The 22,942-nt window shown below is 44.2% G+C and overlaps 1 protein-coding gene across 1 annotated transcript in view; it reads left to right on the top strand.

Annotated features, from left to right (window-relative positions):
• MYO3B (myosin IIIB) overlaps window positions 1–22,942 on the top strand; it is a 367,182-nt gene that overhangs the window by 99,185 nt on the left and 245,055 nt on the right. The gene's annotated exons all lie outside the window — the stretch shown is intronic.

Below are 22,942 nucleotides of genomic sequence, written 5' to 3'. Positions count from 1 at the left end.
TCATTGTTTGGCAAATAAGCCTTTTAAACCAAGGGGATAGAAATTCATAAGTTGGTAGCAGACATAAATGTAAACAGTAAAGTGACTGCTAGGCAAGATTAAGAATTGAACAATTTAAGCCTTTTGAGGGGTTTGACTAGATATCACTAGTGAGGTAACTGTAGAATGATTTTTTTTTTTTTGTGGTTTAATAACTATTAACATTTATGCAGCCTAAAACTTAAATTTAAAAAATGTGTTTAATAAAAACCAATGACTATTTATCAGCAGATGATATTTTTCCATATCCTTTGAGCCTGCCTGTAAGAAATGTCTCGGTTTGGTTACTGTCCAGAGGGTGGCAGAATTTCACTGCTTTGAAAGAGAATTTAAATGCAAATGAATACACCTTCCTAAGCTCAGCAATCATTTTGTAATATAAAATTTGTCTAGTACTAGATAAGCTCTGGCCCATTATTATAAGCAAATGCCTACTAATGTTGATGAAGAAAATTAAATGTCATGATTCATAAGTCATAAAAATGTATATACTTTAAGAATTTGCTGCTTAAAATCTAAAAGCTAAAATGTATATGTACAAGCTAAAATACAGGAATAGCTAGAAGTGCAGTTTCAAGGTGAATGTGTCTTTCTAAATTTTATAATGGGGAATATTACTCCCTCTTCTAGGCCAAGGAATGAAATGCAACAGGCTCACACTATAACAGTTGCTCTGTTACCACATAAAACCCTATGGATCAAATTATCTTTAGGTGTAGTTCAGTGTGGGATAGTTGTAGAGAAGGCAGCAGAAATATTTTCTAGGATGTTTGTGCACCTTGCAGAAAATCTAGTAACCGTTTTGGTACTTGGGCTTGGTGAAACTCAAAAACTGCTTCTTCCTACTGCCCAAGGGTATCTGTTTCCATAAGAGAGTCAAAATTACATCTATGACTTTCTCCATGCCAGGGTTGCCAACCAAAAACATTTTTTTTATTGACAATCTGCAGACTTGTTACTGGAAATCAAACATTTTACTGATATAGTCTTTACATAATATAAATATAATAAATATAACTCCTTGCCCTTCTGTCAAGTTCCAGTTAGAAGGACTGGGGTCAAATTTAGGGGTTTAACATTAAGTATGGTAAAAAAACAAAACAAAACAAAGTTTGGTTGTCAATAAAAAACTTCCAATAAAAATATTGTTCTTGGGTTGGCAACACTGATCCCCAGGAATACCCTGGGCAGCATTGGTACCAAGTACCTGGGGGCCTGAGGGCCCTGGCACCCCTCAGGAAGAGGCATAGGGTGACTATGCAGCCCTAATTGGGCCGGACAGTCCCAAAATGGGAGAATCAAGTCCTAGGTCAAGTCCTAGGTTTTTTGTAAGCAGTGTAGTTTAGATTGGTAGTGAACAGAACACACATTCACCCCTTAGTATAGAGGGAAGGGGGGCCAAATCTTAGACAAGGTTCTGCTATTTTTAAACCAGTCTGTGTGCACTGAATTTCTGTTCTGTTTTGGGTATAGACCCGATTCCAATCATTTATACCAGTAAAAGTGTAATGTCTGTGCCAGAGAGAGCAGAGAATCACTACCAGGTGTTTAAGCAGAACCTAAGTCAAGTCTCCCAGCATTTGTCCTGGATTCCCAGTATCATATAGGGATCTGGGTTTTCCATTTACCGTGGAAAAACACAGGAAATGGTGGGTTTCCCCTTGTAAACTGGCAGAGTTCCAGCCTGCAAGGGACTGGGGGGAATGGGACACAGGGAGTGCTACATCCATGTGTGCACATGCACACATTCACATGGCCAGGAATACAGCCCCAGACAGCGATGGAGACCAGCTCCTCCAGCTGCCTGCAGATAAGTCTATGGGGGAGTGGGCAGATTGAGGACCCCATGGTGACGGAGGGGTGGGTCAGAGTCTGGGCTTGGAGTCACTGCCCAGCCAGGGCAGTGCCTGGGGCCCTGGGGTGGGGAGTGGGACAGAGCCATGGTCAGCTTCTCCAGGGGGCAGGAGGGGGGGGGGGGTCAGCTCCCTGTTTCTGTGTGCACTCCTAGAGATGGAGAGGCACATGCCCCCCTCCCCCCCCCCCAGATTCATGCACAAAGTGGGGGCAGATGCAGGCTTCCTGATGTGGGCTTGGGGCTCCCTGCCTTGTTGCCAACCTCTCAGGAGCCCCATGCCAGCTGCACTTTGCCCACCTGGCAGAAGCAGGGGTGCCAGCAGCAGTGGCAATGCAGAGTTGTGCCCCCTGCTGCCACCAGGTGGCCAGGGGTTGCATTGTCATGGCAGCATGGCTGACACGGGCTCCTGGGGGCAGGGCTGCAGGGCAGGGAACCTGTAGCAGGCCGCTCATATCCACCCCCTGCCCCTGACAGGCTCTTCTCAGCTCTGCTCTGGCCATCATCTTAGGCCTACCCCACCAAAAATAAAAGTCAGTGCTTATGCTGGGCAGGACTTTTTCTCTCTCTTGTAGAACAATCCCTCTCATAAAAATGGGCTGTGTTTATTCATATGCACCCATATAGACAGTATACATTTAATAGACATGATTAGAGATTGAACTGTAGTATAACTAAATTGGATTAAAATGGTTTCTGTAAGTATATGCAAGTATACCTCTATATAATACCTATAATATTGAATACCTGAATTGATTTAAATTGGTACTCTTCCTGTATATATTAGTTTTAAGTATAGATAATTTATATAGTATAATGTATTTATGTGGCAACAATATAAATATATAATTTACACAGGTATAGATATGTAGACATTTTTATTTGATCACATTTATAAGCATACGTGTGTGTGTGTGTGTGTGTGTGTGTGTGTGTGTGTAGAGAGAGAGAGAGAGAGAGGCAGGTATTATTAATTCCTCTATATGTCTGTCTGGTAGACTCTTAGACCACCAGTATTTTTGCTGGTCAAGTATTAAAACTGCAGTTCTTTTGCAGTCTAGCAGTACCATTCCCAACACCTAATTACTTGGGTTTGGGAGCTTATTCCACAGTAAATTTCCTCCAGACCAGTGCCATCCGGGGGACAGAGGCCACATGTTGGGGCAGCTAACCCTGCCCTGCTGCCCCTCCTCACAGGTCCCTCTGCAGTAGGATGCAGGTGGAAGAGAGTCCATCAGGAAGTGTCCCAGGGAGTATGGGCCCCAGTAGTGTGTGTCAGCACAGGAGGGCTCTGTTTCATGGTAGGGCAGCTTGTCTGTTGGGTTCATTCAGGAAGAGCTGAGCTATGTTGGGATGTGTGACTGCAGCAAGCCGTGGACACACCTTGTAAGGGAGCTGGCTTCTGCTTAAACACCTGGTGGTGATTCTCTGCTCTCCCTGGCACAGACATTACACTTTTACTGGTACAAATGATTGGAATCTGGTCTATACCCAAAACAGAACAGAAGTTCAGTGCACACAGACTGGTTTAAAGATAGCAGAACCTGGTTTAAGATTTGGCCCCCCTTCCCTCTACACTAAGGGGTGACTGTGTGTTCTGTTCACTACCAATCTAAACTACACTGCTTACAAAAAACCATGTAACTTAGATTGATTCTGTCTCAGGCTTTTTTAATGTCTATACCTAGCCTCTGTCTAGTATCAACGCTTGTATTTAGCTTCATTATGACATGGATCTTGAAATTAACTCAATGTTTCTGCATTTTATGGCTAACTTAAATTTTTCTTATAGACTTTGTGGACAAACATTTTAGGCTGTTTTTTTACAAACTGTTGGAAATTTATGGACAGTTGGCAACCCTGCTCCATGCCACCACATGGAGCTGGAAGCAGACAATACTGTGGAGGAAGGGAAGCAGGCTACAGCACCTAGAGATACAGTACAGCATATGCATTGCCCTTCAAGACTGAAGCAGAGGAACTTACTGCCCTGAAATGGACCTGTGCTTATCTGGCAAAATCTAACTCTTTCCCTGTCCTCCTATTGTCACTAATACTCTACTCAGTGTTAAATTGCAGGCATATTATCCCAGTCCCAATATCCCACTGAGTTCATTGTCTGGTCCCAATTTCCCCCATGACTCTTGATTTTTTTTTTTTTCTTTCTCCACAGTGAATCCCAGTCTCTTCACTCAGCCAGTCCCAGTACCCCTCCTCTTATTAGGGGTGTGCGAAGTAGGCCCTATTTGATTTCACCCAAATTAGGGACAGTGATTTGATTCATTGATTCAGATCACTGTCCCTGATTCGATTTGGCTGAATCTGAATCTGAAGATTCAATGCTGATTTGAATAATCAGCGATTTGGACATAGACACAGCTTTAAAAGTTTTTTCTACATACCTTGAGGTAGCAGGAGCAGCTTGTGATCACTGTGATGCTGGGGCGAATGGAGTGTCCCACAGGAGTGCAGGGGGTCCACTTCCAGGTCTGCCGGGGACCACGCGGTGGGGGGCCCCTATGGCCCAACAGTTTGGCGATTGGCCACAGAGGGACCCTGGGTGCCCTCCCAGATCCAGGAGGCACCATTTGCCAAGCCAGGGGGGGCCCCCAGTACACTCCCCAGTGGACCCAGATGTAGACCAGAAGTACTTCTGATCCACTTATGGGTCTGCTGCCGAGTGTGCTGGGGAGCCCCCCATGCTTCTGTGGGACACTCGATGCACCACAGCATCGCAGTGTTCACAAGCCCCTGCTACCTAGAGGTATATAGAAAAAACATGTCTGAATCTCTGAATCGTTGCAAATTTCTCCGAATCAATTCAGAGGGTTCCAATTTGATTCGGAGAGATTAAAGAGTCCTCTGATTCATTTCGGATTCAGAAATTCAGCCACTGAATCAGGCTGAATCTCCGCCGAATCGAATTGGGGACTGAAAATTTGCACAGCCCTATCTCCTATCTCCTTCTCTGATCCATCTCCCACCTTATTCCCTAGGCTCCTCATAGTTTCTCCCAGGCTCCTTGCCTCATTCTCTTTTCTCAGCAAGATCTAATTCTCCCACTACATCCAGTCTCCTTACAGGATCTGTGTGCTGTGTCCTCACTGCACCTACTATCTCCAAGTCTTCTTGTCTGGACAGTCCCAGACTTTCCTCTTCTCCAAACAACTTATCTGCTCTCTATGTCCCTCTCCCAACACACTCCCAGTGAGAAACCCCCAGGCAAAGCCAATATTCACATTGCCATCATTAGAAACTAAAGCCGGAGTTTGAGCAGCCTCAGATATAGACATAACGGGCATTTATACACATACTTTTTTCCAGCGACATGCTGGAGATCTGCCACTTTGAAGCAGACTCGATTAATCTGCACATGAGCTGAGGCGAACTGCACTGTGCCACATGCAGTTGTATAAGCAACAAAATGTGCGCCAGTGCGCAGAAAATGGCAGTGGTGTGCTTTTGAACTAAATCACCTCCTATGTGTTTTAGTTCAAAAGGATGCTGCTACCATTTTCTCAGCGCTGACGTGCATTTCACCACTTATACAGTTGTATGCGTCACAGCACCGAGCCCTTTTCAAAGCACCCGGTGCTGTGATGCATACATGTGTAAAAATGTCTGCTGATGTTCAGAACTCAAATATACAGGGGACTGTTTTTACAGTGTAATTGCAGCTAATAATTGATGTTTACAACCTCAAAGTAATAGAGTTTGTTCCTTGCCCTTCCCAGTCCTGTGCCTATGATCTAACTGGCTCACTCTGTTTCCCTGTCTATTGAATCTCAACCTGCATTCCTACCAATTCGATTTCTTTGTCCAGCCAATCCAGTCTTCCTCTCCCACTCTGTCACAGCTTCTCCTAGGCCCCTCAGAGAGACATCTGAATCTCACTACATATCATCTGCACCCTCATTCATCCTCTTTTCAGTACTTAGCTGAACATTCCAAAGCCTTGAGCATCTTCACAAAGCCATTGTTTTAAATTAAATAACCCTCTATTCATCATCCCTCAATTATGGAATTTCCACGTAAAACTATACCAAGCTAAGATCCATGTTGTACAATATTCAATTGTGAAGTAGTACAAAATGTAATTAAGGACCTGGCTTTACAGAAAAGGGATATGAAAGTAGCACCAATGAAAAGCTATATAACTTTCTGACATATTTTAAAAATAGTTTTCAGTAATGACTATGGAATGAGCAGAGCATGTGATGGTGTCCTTTTGCATAAATTTATTAGCATTCATGTGTGCTGATTTGTAGAAGTCATCATACTGTAGCTTCACCCTTTGTAAGTAAATTTCCCACCTCAATTGCATATTAAGAAAAGTTTTTAAAAGTGCCATCAGATGTGTGCACTCTTTCTCTCTCAAATGTGTGAATGTTTTTTCCTCTATATAAAATAATTTCATTCACCACTACTTTGGATCTTTTTGAGAATGCCTAGCAACACTCTAAAAGAAAGATATTATTTTCCACTGAAAATACAGTAATGTTAAGTTCATGAGGATGCTGGGGTTAACACCACTTCTGGGGGAAAAGTGATGGTATCATTAATGAGAACAAGTGATCAAAAGGCTTCTATTTTATAATTCACTTGAAAGACTTCCAGCCTTGCAGGGCTTACCAGGGTCATACTTTGTTTGTCACTAATTCAGCACCTTTGCGTTCTGTAGTGCTCTTTCATTCAAATGATGAAGTAGCTCAACCTTGTTTATTTTGTGAAACCAGATAAGCCTACAGTAGTAACATGATAATGCTGGAAGCTGAAAACCCTAGTAGCACTGGTTTAGGAACATTATCCAGTAATGTAACTGGGGTGGGGTAAGCAGGCAACAGCCCCAGGTGCCATCTATGAGGGATGCAGGAATACCCTCCACACCAGGCAGTATTTGCCACAGTAGTGAAAACAGTGCTTAGTCTTAGGGCCTTGTTATGCAATAAATTTAGGTTGCTTGTGGAGCTCTTAACCCCTGGAGTAGCTGAATGTTAATACCTTTTAAGTGGCTTAAAGCACTCAATATTTGGCATAAACTTATACCACGCTAGATAGAGCAGGATTATCTCCAATCTGCCTAATTTTGTTCCTGACCACTTTCCACAGCTATTCCACCCAAGTTGAAGTCCTCCAGTATCCCAGAATGCTCTGAAGTCTGTGGAGCCCAATCCTTTTTTCTCTGGAGCTCAGACAACGGCCACCATCCTGCATCCCACCAGCAGGGCACCGCCTGACTTCCCATGAGCCCAATTCTCTTTCCCCTGTAGCACCTGGTGGTTGCCTCCTACTGCTGCCTAGACTGTCTCTGCTCTCACCAGTGTGGCATAGTGGGCAGGGACCACCTGAGCTCCGGAGAAAACAGGATCGGGCCCCTTGGGGCTCTGGTCTTGCTGAAACTGATACAGCAGCTCCACACTGGGATCGGAGCTGCCGGGCTCTGCTCTCAGCATGAAACCACTGTGTCAGTTTCAGTGAGACCAGAGAGTCCCAGGGAAATTGCTTCCGCAGGTGTCTCTGGTTTCGATGTATTGGACATGGTGTTGGGTCTGCTCTCAGCCAGACAGGAGCAGTGACTCCATCCTGCTTCTAGTCCTGTTTGCTCACCAAGCCTCTAGTGGTAAGTCACAGCTGTGCAGGTGAAGGACAGTCAGAGCAGATTTTTCTCCTTACATTTTGACTGCTCCACTAAACTGAACAACATTAAGCCGATTAACATTTGCTTGGCTTCCAGTATAAAGTCTAACAAGGTCCTTAAGGTATGTCTATACTGCACTATGAGCATTTGTATGTATGTGTGTGCTTCAGTACTGCAAGGGTGTAGGTTGTAGCCGTGTTGGTCTAAGGACATAGGCAGACAAGGTTCCTTGGGTGAATTTGATATCTTTTATTAGACCAACCCAAATAGTTGGAGAATAGTTATTAACATAAGTTATAAGTTATTAACACCCCATAACAGAGCCATCATCATCCCTGGATCTTACAGCTGCACCTCCAGAAATGTAATATATCTCATCCAATGCACCAAATGCCCTGATGGAAAATAAGTAGGAGAGACCAAACAACAACTGCGCACCAGAATGAACGCACACCGGAAATCTATCAAAGACAGAAATACCCAATTACCAGTGGGGGCACATTTCTCACAGGAGGGCCACTCTCTCTCCAATCTCTCAGTCCTGATCCTCAAGGGAAACTTACACAATTCCCAGAGACGAGCCTATGACCTCCATTTCATCAATCTGCTGGATACTAGAGATCAGGGACTAAACATAGACATTGGATTTTTGATACATTATAATCTGCCTGGCAACTGCCTCCCCAGCCCAGCCTACTTTTCATTCCATCCAGGAAGAGCACACACCAACTGCTGCAGCTTCCTTAGCCTGACGAAGGGTTTTTGAACCCGAAAGCTTGCTTAATAACTATTCTTCAACCATTTGGATTGGTCTAATAAAAGATATCAAATTCACCCAAGGAACCTTGTCTGCTTCATTACTGGGCACTTTTAAAAGTGCCTGGCTCTACAGCACGTGCATTTGTATAAACAGTGAAATGTGCATCAGAACTGAGAAAATGGCAGCAGTGTGCTTTTGAATTAAAACACATCAAAGGTGTTTTAGTTCAAAAGTGCACTGCCACTGTTTTCTGTGCACTGGTGTGCGTTTCACCATTTATACAAATGTATGCAATGCAGTATTGGGTGCATCGGCTTTTGTGCTTCGCAGACTCGACTAATCAAGTCTGCTCCACCACACTGGATTTCCGGTGTGTCAAAGCAGACAAAGGTACGTGTATTAAATGCCTTATGGGACTGAAGCTTTTAGAGACATAGCAGAGTTACATTATTATCAGGGCCCCAATTTTAAAGTTAACTCCAACAGCATAAAGCTAATTCAGATAGTCTATGAAGAGCTTTATTTTGCCACAGGCCATGCATAGACGAAACAAGGGGTGTGTGCTCATGACACTTTAAAGCAGGCTAAATGCTTTTGTACCACCTTAATGGTGTCAGTGTTTTTCACACTTTGGCAGCATATTGTGCATTAATACCAGCTGCTGTAGGAAATTCGGCGGGGTTATGCACCTTAAATGACTTAGGGCACAGCAAACTAAAACCCCTCTGAGGAGTTTTAGTTTGCTGCCCCTACAACCACAAAACAAAGCACTGGGCTCTGTGCAGCTCCGTGGCTCTGCAGGAAGCCCTGCAGGTAGCCTGGGAGCAGCCTGGGAAAGCAGATTCCACTCAAGAAAAGCGGCAAGTCTGATCTTTTTTTTTCCCTCCCCTGGAGCCTGCCTGCCTGCCTAAGCTGTGCGGGGGCCTAATGCTTCCTTCTGCAGCTGCGGTGCCCCCTGGGACCACCTGAGCCAAGTGCCTGCGGGCAGGTGCTGCCACGGGTGGAGGGGGGGGTACCACTGCCACAGAGGGAAGCACCACCCCTCCCACCTACCCCCACGGCAGCCCAGGAACTGCTCCACCCACTAGCAGCTCACTCTCTGCTCCATTCTGGAGAGACAGTTAAGTCAGTGGGGTATGTGCACAACCCAGTTTAATTGGCCCTAAACTGAAGCGGTGTTTTTTAAAATCCACGACTTCAATTTAGGGCCCCCATTTTGTCTACACATGCCCACAGTTACCAGTTATCAGTACCAAGACAGCTAGTTTAAAACTTAAAACAAGACAGTTAGGGTATGTCTACATGAGCTGTAGTCGCACCTTAAGTTGCTGTGTAGACATACTTTTGTAGTTATGCCCTACCCATTGTTCTCCTTGGAAAATAAAATATTATTAATTAATATAAGGTCTATCCTTCATCTCCAGTTATCCAGGACACTTAGAGTATTCCTCTTAAATAAATTACTAGTCTCAGAGTAGTTTATTTTTCAGATCCAGGCTAGATGTTGCAGCCCATTCTGTCTCTGTTGAAACAGCAAATTAATGCAGGAGCAAAAATTAGAAAATGATACTGAGGCCTGTCTTCTAAATGGACCAAGCCCAAAATAATCTATTATTTTGGGGCTCCCCAACTGGTGCACTTCTGGGTTTGTTCTAAGCTTACAATGAATCCCAAAGCCCATAAAGAGACACTTGGTCTTCACTGTGGCAGTTGTGACCATCTTGCATTCTGCTTTTTAGGAGTTTATCTAGAGAGCAGAAGCTTAACAGAAGTTCCAGAGTTTTGGAACATCTTTCCAACAATATACCTTTCATTACCACCTTTGTTACAACAATACTTGTATAATGTTTTCATTTTAGATTTTTTATGCCTAGGGATGGGTATTCAATTTTTTTAAATAGATGTCAGCTACTCTCTATGGAGTAAGGATATTAGTCAATAGAATAGAATACTGGATTTTAGATATCATCATTCAATGATATCAATGAGTCCGTGGCTCGTGCCTCCATCCAGAAATCTGGGAACACTTAATTAATTACTAGGGTGTCCCAAATAAACAAAAAAACCCTCCTCGCAAGCAGTGTAACCAAAAAAACAGAATTAATACAGAAAACAGGAAAAAAAACAAACGCAATGTGAAATGCTACTAACTACATGCCATAGTCTATAGATCGCGCTGTAGCAGGGGCACCTGCTTGAGAGTGCGGGTCTTTCGGCAGTGCAAGGGGCACCTCGGTGTTCTTGCAGGGATAGTGGTGTGGCAATATTTGCTCCCACAGTGAGGCTGTACATGCGTGTGGGGACTGACTGCAGCTCCAGACAACATGTATGCACCCCACATTTCTGGGCTAGATTATATGGCCTACTGAAATGAAAACTGCAGGAATGCTCCAAAGGAACCAGGTTGATTAATGGTTACAGTTGGCTCAAAACTGGCAGGATTAGAAACACCCAGGTTCCAACCCTGTTTAAGCTGCCAGCCCTAAATCCTGGCCAGCAAACCCAAGGAACTAATACTTTTTCTTCCAGTATTAATCCCTTAAAACCTCAAAAAAGAAAAAGGGGAAGAAAAGGAAGAGAGAGGAGTTCCCAGCCACTGGGGCAATTTTCCCTCTCTCTCCCCTCTACCAGAGCTTCCCTTTTTGCTATCTGCAACTCCTTCTCCCTTTGAGGAGACTAAGCACATAGCCAAAACAAGAGGGGGGGCCATCTTGCCCGCATAAAAACGCAATATACAGCAACTAAATGTGTGTGTGAGTGTTACAAAAGTTAAATGTTTTAGTTTTCTCTCTTTCCTAGAGCCAAAATATATCATCAAATGCTAGCAAATGGCTATTCATTGATAGTCCAACTTGGGATGAGAATAGTCTCATATCCATTAATATTTAGCTGCCCTAGGCAGGAAGCATTTTCAAAAAATGCTAAGGGATGTTATCAAACTAAAGCAAGTTACTAAACTTGCCTTTACATAAAGAATCTGAAATGCTGGGAAAGGAAGTCTCTTTATTGCCGTAGATGGTTACCTCATCTACTGAATGGTGATGGGAGAGAAAGTAATTTAATTTGTTGCTATAGACTTGGATCCCACACAGCAATAAACAGACTAAAAAAATGGAGGGAAGTTGTATTTGAAGTCAGGTATAAACAATAGGATATGGATGTGTGATGCAGTAGTGGTTAATAGAGCTCCCATCCACATGCAGTGTCAGTAAAGACTTTCTGACACACTCTGTGAGCTGCAGATAAAACAGGATGTTGAGTGAAGTGGTTAAAATGTAGGCTATTTATATGTGGATTGTAAATTTTCATGGAACATGCTTCATTATTTTGCATGGTGGAAAAGGTCAGAAATAGTTTTTATATTATCTAAATGATAATAATATAAAAATAGGACTGGGAATTAGACTAACTTTGTTTTATTCCCAGTCCTGTCACTAAATTCTTCTGTGACTTCAGGTATATCATTTATTCTTAATATAGTTCAGCATTCCCTTTTTCCCCCCACCCCCACTTCTGGGTTTTTGAATGCTATCTTCTCTTTTTTTGCATTATATCTGTAAAATTGGATTGTAATCTTTTTGGTACTGAACCTCATCATTTACTTTTTGCAGTGAAACACCTCCTATACTTTCACTGTAAAGTTATGAATAAAGAGAAACCTGTGTAATATCTGAAGTTCAAGCTATTTATTGTGCCTTTAGGAAGGCTCAAGGAGAATGTTAAGGATTGTGGATACTGAAAATTCTCACTTCATAATACTACATTAGCTCTGTTTGTGTAGATAAATAGCTTGTTCTATGGTGTTTGGATAATCCTAATATGTCTTTTGATCTCAAACTGCTTTTTGCGGTCCATTGTTTTTTTTATTCATAGCCCAAGAGATTCCAGGGTCCAGGCTGATTGCCAGCCTGTTGCAGGAAGAAATCAGATGTCACTTAGCCAATTTCCTGATATTCATAAATATTAAACTGCTCTTTGAGCTAACTTCATGGACAAATACGAACTGCAAAATTGTGGACATTTCGTACAATTTATAAGCACAGACAAATGTTATCTCATCTTTTTTGCACATGCCAGGACTTCATCCTAACTTGGCAAAATTGGCAGCTGGTTCAGCATTTAAACAGTGAAAGAAACATACGTCTACTTTGCAATATCCTTTAAGCTGTATTAAGGTCCACAGACAATAGTTAAATACTCTAGGGGATATGTAATACTCATGTTTAGAGGGAAAGCATCAAATCTGGGAAACCCAACATTCTACTCTTTCTTTTCCCTTTATATCTGATTACAAAATCTTGACTCCTCCAGGTGAATTTACCCCTGAAATTATATATTCCATTTTATTTTTAAAAATAAAAAATAAGTACAAGAAATATAACTTATAAGCAGATCACTTAGAAAGATGCTGAAAATTCTGTGTTTGGCTAAATTTTGGAAAATGTCAGACGAAGTTCTTTGGGCAAATCTGACATCTTTTATTAGACCAACTAAATAATTTAGTTGGTCTAATAAAAGATGTCAGATTTACCCAAAAAACGTTGCCTATTAGACCAACATGGCTACAACCTACACCCCTGAAAAATGTCAGCCACTTTACCTAGAAAAAAGACCCAAACATTTTTATGGAGTTTAAAAAAAAAACAACAAAAACCAAAAAACCTTTCCTTGAATTTTTAATCATACAAAATTTTCGACTAGCTTTATTTATGATCAGCCCTAAAATACAAATCATTGTATCCAATCCAGGAGTCAGGAACGAATCTAAAATAGGAAAACAGTAGTCATGTCTAAGAGGAAATCAAATTAAAGTAAGAGAATTGTTTCTAGTTACGAGGCTTTGGAAAGTTACTGCAAATACTCGGGAGTGAAAATGTAATGATACTAGAATTTAGAAACAATTTAAAGAACTTAGAATATACTTTATAACTGTACTGTGTTAGCTTTCCCCTGGACCATCTCTCTAAATGTCATGCAACAGAACTGTTTCTAGAAACAATCTGTATACAACAAAAATATTCCTCTAAATCATTCTCTTATGATGGAAAACTGCCCCGTAGAGATCAAAATAAGTGTGTAACAAAAAAGAACTATAGAATAGAATATGATGATGGACAAAAAAGTATTGGACATCATGTTTAGCATACGTATGTTTAATACATAGGTTGGAATTCATTGGTAAATCCCCAGATAATCTGCAGCCAATGTAGGCACCCATCGATCCTCTGGATCATGGTGTATGCACAAAAGGTCTAGTCAGATGCCAAATGAACCTGCTTGTATGGAACCCTGTGACTATCATATCAAGACCTTCAACATGTATGCCTAGCCAAGAATACAGAGGAACAGAGGCTCCCCAAGACTTACCATCTCCCCTTTAGACCACTGAGACAGAATCCAAAGGCCAGACTGAGTCCAGACATTCAGTGCCTCAATGGTTGTAGCTTCTACCAGAGGGCAACAAATAAGAACTGCTGCTGACTGCCTAACACCTCAGTGAAGGCATGTTTCTGTCAGGGTGATATCCCTTATCCTTTCTTCAGGGATTACCCACAAGGCAGTGGGAGCTAGGGTTTGGAGGCACCCCCAATATTGGAGGTTGCAACATTGTGGTATTTTATAGGAGCTATCCCGCCATGAGTATCTCCACAACATTGCCATGAGGCCCTCAAATTGGAAGAAGTTTACGATCATACCCAGGACCATGTGGCCAATGTAATGGAGAAACTAATAGTGGGTCGGTTACAGTAAATGCAATAGGTAAGTCTATAACACGAAGAGCTGTTAGAGCTTAATCCACTGCCATCTATCTTTATTTGGCTAACCCTCTCAAACAAATATCATAGTGGTTGAAGATGAGCAAAAGCAATCATCTTTTATACTACTTTTAAGGATTAATTATGACCAAACTAAAATTATGGAGAACTGATCATTGACAATTAGTGTTGAGGAAATCTGAAATGGATTTGGTTAAATGGTCAAAAGGCTAATTCTACAATTTTCAGCAACTTTGAAATGGTTCTCTCTGGATCTTGTCCTTCTTCTCTTGGTTTAGAGACCTTTTTAAAAAAAAAAATAGATTTTCCCTTTTGTGAGCAGGGTGAGCAGGCAGAGTTGGATCCGGAAGTTGTGGGGGGGGGGGGGGGGGCATGCAGTTATGCAGTTGCATCCTCCTTTCACAGTGTAGGTCACATGCTGTTGGCTCTAGTTCCCAGTGGCTCAAATATCTGGGTCCCCAGTGGAGTCCAAGGCATGGCAGGGGCCCTGGGCTGGTGTGGGATTCTTGGGGGATCCAAGAAGGAAGCAGTTAAGGAAGCAAGGAACCACCTGGCACTGCTGCTGTCCCTGGCTGACCAAGTTGAGGGAAGCCCCCAGTCTACTAGCCCCAATCTAGCTAGGACTACAGGCTAGATAAAGGAAGGAAGGGTGCCAAGGGTGCAGTGGGCAAGTACCTGCTCTCTTTGCCTTCACCATGTTTCCCCCACCAACCCACGGTCTCCAGCTGCAGGGAGCAGCCATGTGTTGGGGCAAGCCTGGGCTGGGGATGGCAGCATCATAGGTGGTCTCCACTTCTAGTTCCAGCTTCTGACCAGTAGGGAATACCTGAGGAGGGCTGGGAAGGGATCAGGAGCTCCTGGAGGGGGCTTCCCCTGCTGTCCATGGCTGAACCCAGCACCCCATGCTACTGCTCACAGAATCGCTCGGGGCCAGAGCGAGCCCTAGGGCTGGGGACACCAGTGGCAGCAGGCAGCTCCCCCTTGTTGTACCCAGAGGAAAACTCTGCTGGAGTGGAGGAAGGGGCAATAGAAGTGGAGGGGAAGTACATGAGCTAAAGGCAGGGACAGACAATTATTTCAGGCAGAGGGCTGCTTAATGAGGTTCGGTGAGTGGTCGATGGCCACATGGGTAGCCCCACCCCTTGACATTTGCCCCGCCTCATGGTCACTAGGGTGGGACTGAAATTCCCACCCCTAACCTTTGCCACCAGAAGTCCCTCCCCTTACCCCCTGGAAATACTCCTTTGGGGGTGGGGAGGGGTTTGCCATCTCAGAACCTGAAAAAACCAAATCATACACTAAAGGTCAAACACCTATAACATATTTTAATTTTACTACTAATTTTTTTGTCATGATTTGTGTTGATGTACTGTATATAGAAGTGATTGCATAATAACTAAAAAATAAATTCTTAGTCTTTTATATTGTGTGGTTGGGGTCTGTGTGTGTCTGGTAAGTGTGTGTGGTGGGGGAGTGTATATGTGTGGTGCAGTGTGGGGCTGTGGGATGGTGTGGAGGGAGATTGTGAGGGGGTGTGGCTGTGTAGGGACATAGGGTATGTGGGGGATTGTATGGTGTTTGTGGGATCTGGATGTGTGGCTCTGGAACACACTGCCCTCTCCTTCAGTCAATGGAGGCAACACTGGTGTGTGTGTGTGGTGTTTGTGGGGTATGAGGAAGGGTGGGAGGGGTGTGGGGACTCCCCCTCCCCCCAATGGTGCAGCAGCAGGTGCCTGGCTCTGGCCAGTGCTGCACATCACAGCAAGGAGCGCAGCCTCCACTGGGCCATCTTTATCACTGAGGCCCCCCAGCACTCACATGGCAGGGGAGGGAAGCCCCAGGCACTGAAGCCAGCTGCCTTCCCTACCCAGCTGGCTCTAGTGCCTGGGGCTTCCATCCTGTGCCAGGGGCTTCCCTCCTGTGCCACGCAAATGTGGGGAATGCTGGTGATACAGACAGACCACCATGGGCTGTGTTCTTTGCTGTGATGTGCAGCACTGGCTGGAGCCAGTAGCCAAGCACCAGCACTGAGCACAAGTACCCCCCCTGCTGCTGCTGCTGCCCGTGCTGCCTGCCAGGGCTGTGCACCATGGGAGGAGTGTGTAGGGGGGGGTCCCCACATCCCCTCCCCCTTCCCCTCTTCCACACCCTGCCCAACCAAGCTCCGCACTGCCTGTGCCCCCAGGCATGGGATCCACACTGCCACCAGCCCCAGCCCCATGCTCCCTGCCTTCTCCCCTCCACTGCTTCCCTACCTAGTGCTGGGTGGGAGTGGGATGCCAGGGAAACCTGCAGCAGCAGACCCACCTGGTGCTAGTGTGGCTGGGTCCTTCTGCCCATGAGGGTGGGAGTGTGAAGCATAATAGGGTATGTTGGGGGCGGATGTAGGTGCCCCACTTCCACCCTCGCAGGTGGAAGGCCTGGGCAGTACACAATTTGTTGGGGGGTGCCACAGGTGGATGAAAGTGTCTGGTGGGCCAGATATTTTGCTCCTGGCTAAAGAAGTGTGGGTGCAGAGAGCTGGAGTAAACAAGGGATCCTCACCTGCTTCAGGGGTTCAAAACAAAACCCAGCAGCTGTTGTCATGGCATGTTCTGCCTGCAGGGATGAGGAGGCTGCAGCTACCCCTGCAATGGCAGTCGCATCTCCTAGACCCCTTTTTGAATTGCTAAATCTGCCCTCATAAGCTGGTCTAGCTAGTAACCTGTTCACTAGCCTCTGGTTTCAATGTTTAAAAGTAATGGGTGAAGATCTGGTATCTGACTGAACAAGTTGTAATTGCATCCATGATGTAATGCAAAGATTTCATAGACATTAGGGCTGGAAGGGACCTCGGAAGATCATCAAGTCCAGCCCCCTGCCTATAGGGCAGGAAGTCAGCTGGTGTCATAGGATCCCAGCAAGATAAGCATCCAATTTGCTCTTGAAGGTGTTCAATGTAGGTGCTTGAACCACCTCTGGTGGCAGGCTGTTCCCGACCTTGGGGGCTCAGACAGTAAAGAAATTCTTCCTTATGTCAAGCCTGAAACAGTCTTGTAGTAGTTTATGACCGTTCGACCTAGTCGTCACCCCTTGGGGCGCTCTGGTGAACAAACGTTCCCCCAGATACTGGTGGTCACCCCTGATAAACTTATAGGTGGCCATCAGATCACCCCTGAGCCTGCGCTTTTCCAGGCTAAAGAGCCCCATGTCTCTCAGTCTGTCATCGTAGGGTCTGCTTCCCTGACCTCTGATCATGCGCGTGGCTCTTCTCTGGATTCTCTCAAGCTTCTCCACATCCTTTTTGAATTGTGGAGCCCAAAACTGGACGCAGTACTCCAGCTGCAGCCTCACCAAGGCCGAGTACAAGGGGAAGATACAGTTTCATTGCCCTGTGAATTTCTCTGAAAGAGAGCTGTAACCATAGGTAATCCTGAGAAAAAGTCACACTTTTTCAGAATAAACCTACTTTCTACCTGCTGACACAGGAGCGGAGGGTGGTTTTAAGCTGTAGTTACAGACATCTGGTCTGCTGGTGAAGGTTGCTCAAGGAAAATGCCCACCCTCTTCTTGCCCACTGCAGCTTACTATTGGGGATGTACACAGATTCCCCAAAAAGAGGGGAAGCTTCAGGTACTTTGTGTCTTTGGTGCCCATCACCTTGAAGTGCTGAAACCTGCCCCTCTAACAAGAAAGTATAAATTGGTTCTTTGGTAGAAGTCAAGTCTAAACACCTGCTAGCTAAAATGCAAAGAATCCAGATACCCAGCAAGTTAAGAAAGCAGGTAGGTTCAAGCTACCTTATCAAATATCTGAACTAGAACTGCAGAATTCTGGCAACTACCACCTTTTCATTAACCAGCTTGATGAGTGAAGCAGTCCATCAGTGGAGGAAGATCTCACAAGCTAATAAACAACTACTTTGCCAGCTAACATTCAGTTTTGAAAGCAATTAACTATACAGAACCTGATTGCATCCATCTTGTAATTTCCTCTGGACTCACAAATAATAACAGAAAGCAAAACCAAAAATAGCCCTCTGCCCATAAACTGCAGCATGTGTGGAATTTCATGTGAATTAAATGGTATCCAGGCTGTAGCCATATTGGTCTAGTGGGTTAAATGCAATTCTTCCAAACATTATTGTCGCAGGGCACCTTGGTGCCCCTGCTCCTAGAAAGGAGAAACTGCCAGGGAGCGAGTGAGCGCGCCCTGGCCTGACATAACGAGCCCAGCTGAGGCTTGCTCAGGTAATGAGCGCAGCTGCGGGTTCCCGGAGCAACCAAGGGGAACCAGCTGCCTGTAGGAGGCAGGGCCTGGCCCTTATAAAGCTCAGGGCTGAGGCCAGGCTGGCAGTTCTCTGCCAGCAGCCAGAGAGGCAGGAGCTCCCTCAGCTGAGATATGGGAAGGAGCCTGAGTTGCTAGTACAGCTCATGATAGCCCTGGAGGCTCGAGCTATGATAATGAGTTATGGCCATGCGGCTTGTGGTTGTGTTACAGCCAGGAGGCTTGTGTTTGTTTGGCTCTGTATATTACACCCGGAGGCTTGGGTGAGGCTGTAGGGGTTGGAGGAGGCCTCAATCACAGGGACCCCAGAGAGTGTGGGGTGCCCTTGCGCCAAGAGGGCGCATTATTTTCATAGCGCCAGGGAAGGCGCAGCTCGCACACCAGTGCGTGAGCAACTGGTGGTGAGGCATGTGGCCAGTGGGTCGCAGGCTCAACCCGTAGGTTGCGGACGGGGACCTAGACCCCGGATTGCGTGTGGGGGAACGTAGACCCCGGCCCCAGGAAAGGGGCGGTATTATTAAGTAGCCCAGAGTGGGCACGGCGGGCCCCAAAGAGGGGGAGCGCCATACTGAGGAGCCCTAGAGAGAGGGGCAATTACCGAGAAGCCCGAGACGGGCATAGTGAGCCCGGCCGCAGGCTAGTGCGGTAACACCCCTCAGACCGAGGTAGGGCGCTGTGGTTGCCCCGGGAAGACAGGGAGTAGCAGCGCGGTGAGCCAGGGTCAGAGAGGGTGCCCGTGCGGTTGGTCCATAGGACCAGAGGCCCGCTAGAGGGTCCCTGAGTGGAACCACACCAGCAGGGGAGGCCCAGAGTGGGCAAGACGAAAGTTCCAGTAAGAGGCTGGGCATGAGAGAGGGAGCGCAGAGTGGGCCACATTAGAGAGGAGGCCCGGGAAGCGGGCGTACAGACTGGACAACGTCTATTACATCTGCGAGGCTTGGGGCGTGGTATCAGGGGAGGTAGGAGCCACGCATAGCCCATAAGGCTAGGGTGTCCGGGGAACACCCACCATATCGGGAGACCCCCAGGGGGTCCGGAAGAACCACGGGGACAGAGGTCCCGAGTATCCGTGCCCAGGGAAGACACAAGGCAGCCTCCCAACATTATAGTTGCCATCAAAGATGTGGCGGGCGAGAATTAGAGGGTGTCTTGGGCCGGCCTGACACGGAGCGAGGGACCTCAAGGAGATCACGGCCCTCCATGGGGAGCCCGCCATGACAATTATCTATGCGAATAATGAGGGGGTGGAGGTAAAAAATAAAAAAACCCCAAAAGATGCGATGACCGCGGAAACTACTGCCTCCCAGTCTAATTATACTGTACATATTTATGCTGGATTCTTATTATAGCTGTGCCATTTATGATGCTGCAATTAAGGTTGCATCAGTGTTCCCATTATGACTTAGCTTTAAAAATTTACTCTAGACTGAAACTTGACATATAGGAGTAAATATTCAGCATATGCAACACACAGGAAATTAACCATGCTATTCTCATTAAAGTCAGCAGGAGGTTCACAGTTAATTCTTTCTATTGTGCTGAATATTTTCTTGTGAAGCCTTAAGCTAGGAACAATCATGCATTTATTTTTAGTAACATAATGTAAAAAAAAAAGAAGAGGATGGACTAAGGGTCACACTCTTTTTCTACTTCTTGTATGTAGAATCTAGTTGTTCCTGTGTTGTTGCTAGAAAAAATAAGGACAAAGTGAAAACTGTGATACATTTCATTGCATCAAAAGCTTTTTAGGCCATTGATGAACTCTGATGCATGAGCATCTAGAAAAGGAAAGGAAGGAAAAATGGGGCCGGGGGGGGAACACAACTATGTCTTAACCATTTGGGTCATTCTGCCATTTTCCAAAGTCTGGAGCTGTTATCTAGGGTGATTTTTCTCTTTGGGTCCTATGTCCCCTCTAAGTTTTCTTCCCTATATAGAAAAAATCTTTTAATGTTAACATCACTACCTTCATTCAGAGCATTTCAACTCCCCTCTGCCAATGGGGAATGCCATGCCATAGGCTGTGATATTGCTCTTCTGTGTCAATCGTGTGACATTCCACAGAGGATGGCAGAACACTGGTCAGACAAGAGAGATGACCCAAGTCTATGGTGTCTGGTAAATGGTGCAATTTCATCATTCCCATCCCTGGTTTTGAGTCAGGGTCACAAAAGGTGTGAAGACAGAAAGCTATAAGTGTTATAGAGGGAAGTGAGGAAAGAAAAGAATGGGCTTTATAATAACAACAGATGCATATTATTGTCTGTTTAGGTAGGTAGGAGAACAAACAGCTATTGTTACTGGCATTCAGTATGATGAAGGAAATCTCCTATGATGACATCTTCTAGAAGCTCTCTTCCTGGTAAAACAAAACAACCCAGCCCCTTTCACTGAAAACTGTTACTTTGGGAAGAGACAACCCCAGGGTTTCCACCCTGTCCACCCAAGAAATATACCCCCACAATATACCTCCCCAAAAAGGAAGCAAAATCCCCAAACCACCTCCCTGAATCCTGTTCCTGCCGAGATACAAAGCATTTCTTCCTCTTCACCTACTGTTCCTATGTGAAAGGCAAGAAGGGCTGGAAAAGAAGCAAGGAAAGGCATTTTGTGTCTGAGAGTTTTTCTAGGATCTTTCCCAACTATAAATTTGGTTCGATAAAAGATATTACCTCACCTCATGAATCTTACTTCTCATGTATTCCTTAGAATAGACCATCACAGCTACAATAATAGCTCTACAACACTACTAATGATGAGAAAGGAGCAAAGTCTTTTCTCAACAGGTAACATTAAGTGCAAAAATACCAATGTGCTCTTGGAGCACTAGCAATAATGCTAAGGCCCTCACATTAAAATAAATTTGAACTGCATAATGTAATCTCAAGCAATATTTTAGGTCTTGGGCAATGCTTGATTGTTGTTGCCCTTGGAGCAAGTGTATGTTTTGGTCTGACTGTCCATACCTCTAGAGAGGTATAAACTATGGAAATTTCTCTCTCTAAATTTCACGTGAATGTTTCTGGGGCAATTTCACACTCCTCAGCCTATCCATGAAACTGAGCAAAATAGTTATTTATCCTCCAGTCAAAAATAATTTCTTTTACCTTTTTGGTAATTTTAAAGCATGTTTTAAGGCAGGATATTAACTGCAGAGGATATTCACAATATTGTTAAAACCAGTAAGCATTATTATTTGTATTCTACCTATTCACTCCCTACAGACATATTTGCAGGACATGTGGTCAATAGGAAATGTCTGAGGCCAGCAGGAGATTTGAGGTTAATGTGCTGTTATGAGCCTAATATCCTCTCCCTAATCTTGTACTTAAGAAAATGAGTTAAACATAAGAAAATATATGTACAAAGGTCTTCAATTTTTACTTATACTTGCCTAAGAATAGTTTCCCTAATTGTTTGCTTACATAAGGTGAAAAGAAAGTCTCCCATAATAAAAAGGAATCATTTATCCCCTAAGGAAAACAAACAGTGGGCGTTTAATATACAATCAGATAAGAGATTAGTTTAGGAAGCCATTCTTTAATTAGAGTTGCTTAGGTCTGAATGTCCCCAGTCTTCCTACCTCCTCCCTACACTTATGGTTTAAGCATAGGCACATTCATAATGCTCAAAAGCTTGCTGTGATTTGACATTGCTCCTACAATCATTCCCTCAAGGCAGCAATAATGTCTGAAAATGAATGCATTTTTCAGATATAATTTCTAGCAATAACTAGTACATTATGAGTAGATGAAGAAACTACTAATAAAATATTTGTTCTTCTTATGACTGATGAATCCTTCCATGTTTGGAGGAGCCATAGTACCAGTGATCACATGTTTCTTTGCAATACAATTCTGGATTTCAGTTTAAACCAGAAACAATCAATAAAAAAATTAAATGGTTCCATCCTCAATTCAGTCAAACTAAGAGGCTGGCCCATTATTATAATGTAAACTTTTAAATGATATATATTTTTTAAAGTTTGAAAAAAAATAAAAAGTTTTGTTTAATGGGTTTTCAATATATTCACACTTTACATATGCTGGCTACTGGAATAGACTCCAGTTATGGCAGTTGATAGTCAACACTTGCTGCTCAAGTTCTCTATGGTTCAGTTTTTGGTTTTGCATATCAGCAGTGTACCAAGTGACCATTTTTGAGTGGGAATATTGAATGCAAAATATAAATAAGATTGTTTACAAGAATTGTTCCAAGTAATCTGCAGGTTTCTTACTTCATTACTAATGTAACAACTGTCTTTCTGCAAGTACTTTCAGAGTCACAATGTTGCTTATTGTAACAGGATTTCATCTGAGCCCAAAGTTAGCAGTTTCAGAATCAGAAAAAAAGACCTGGTATCTCTGTCCATATCAACTTTCTGTATTATAGGCATGTAATATAACCTGTAGTGTCACAGAAACATGCTAGTACTGTGCTACCTGCTTGATACACTGTTTGTCATTGGGTAGAAATGTATGATCACATGAGTCCCCCTTTCTATATGGCAACTGATGCAGAAACAATCTGTCAGGGGCTGTCATTGAGGATCAATGCTAAATGTTACCCAGCAGGATGCTGCTGTATCTCAGTGGGTGTCCTTCTACTGT

Source organism: Alligator mississippiensis, chromosome 4 (genome assembly GCF_030867095.1).
Source record: "Alligator mississippiensis isolate rAllMis1 chromosome 4, rAllMis1, whole genome shotgun sequence".
NCBI classification, from domain to species: domain Eukaryota; kingdom Metazoa; phylum Chordata; order Crocodylia; family Alligatoridae; genus Alligator; species Alligator mississippiensis.
This window is presented reverse-complemented; position numbering and strand designations above follow the sequence as displayed.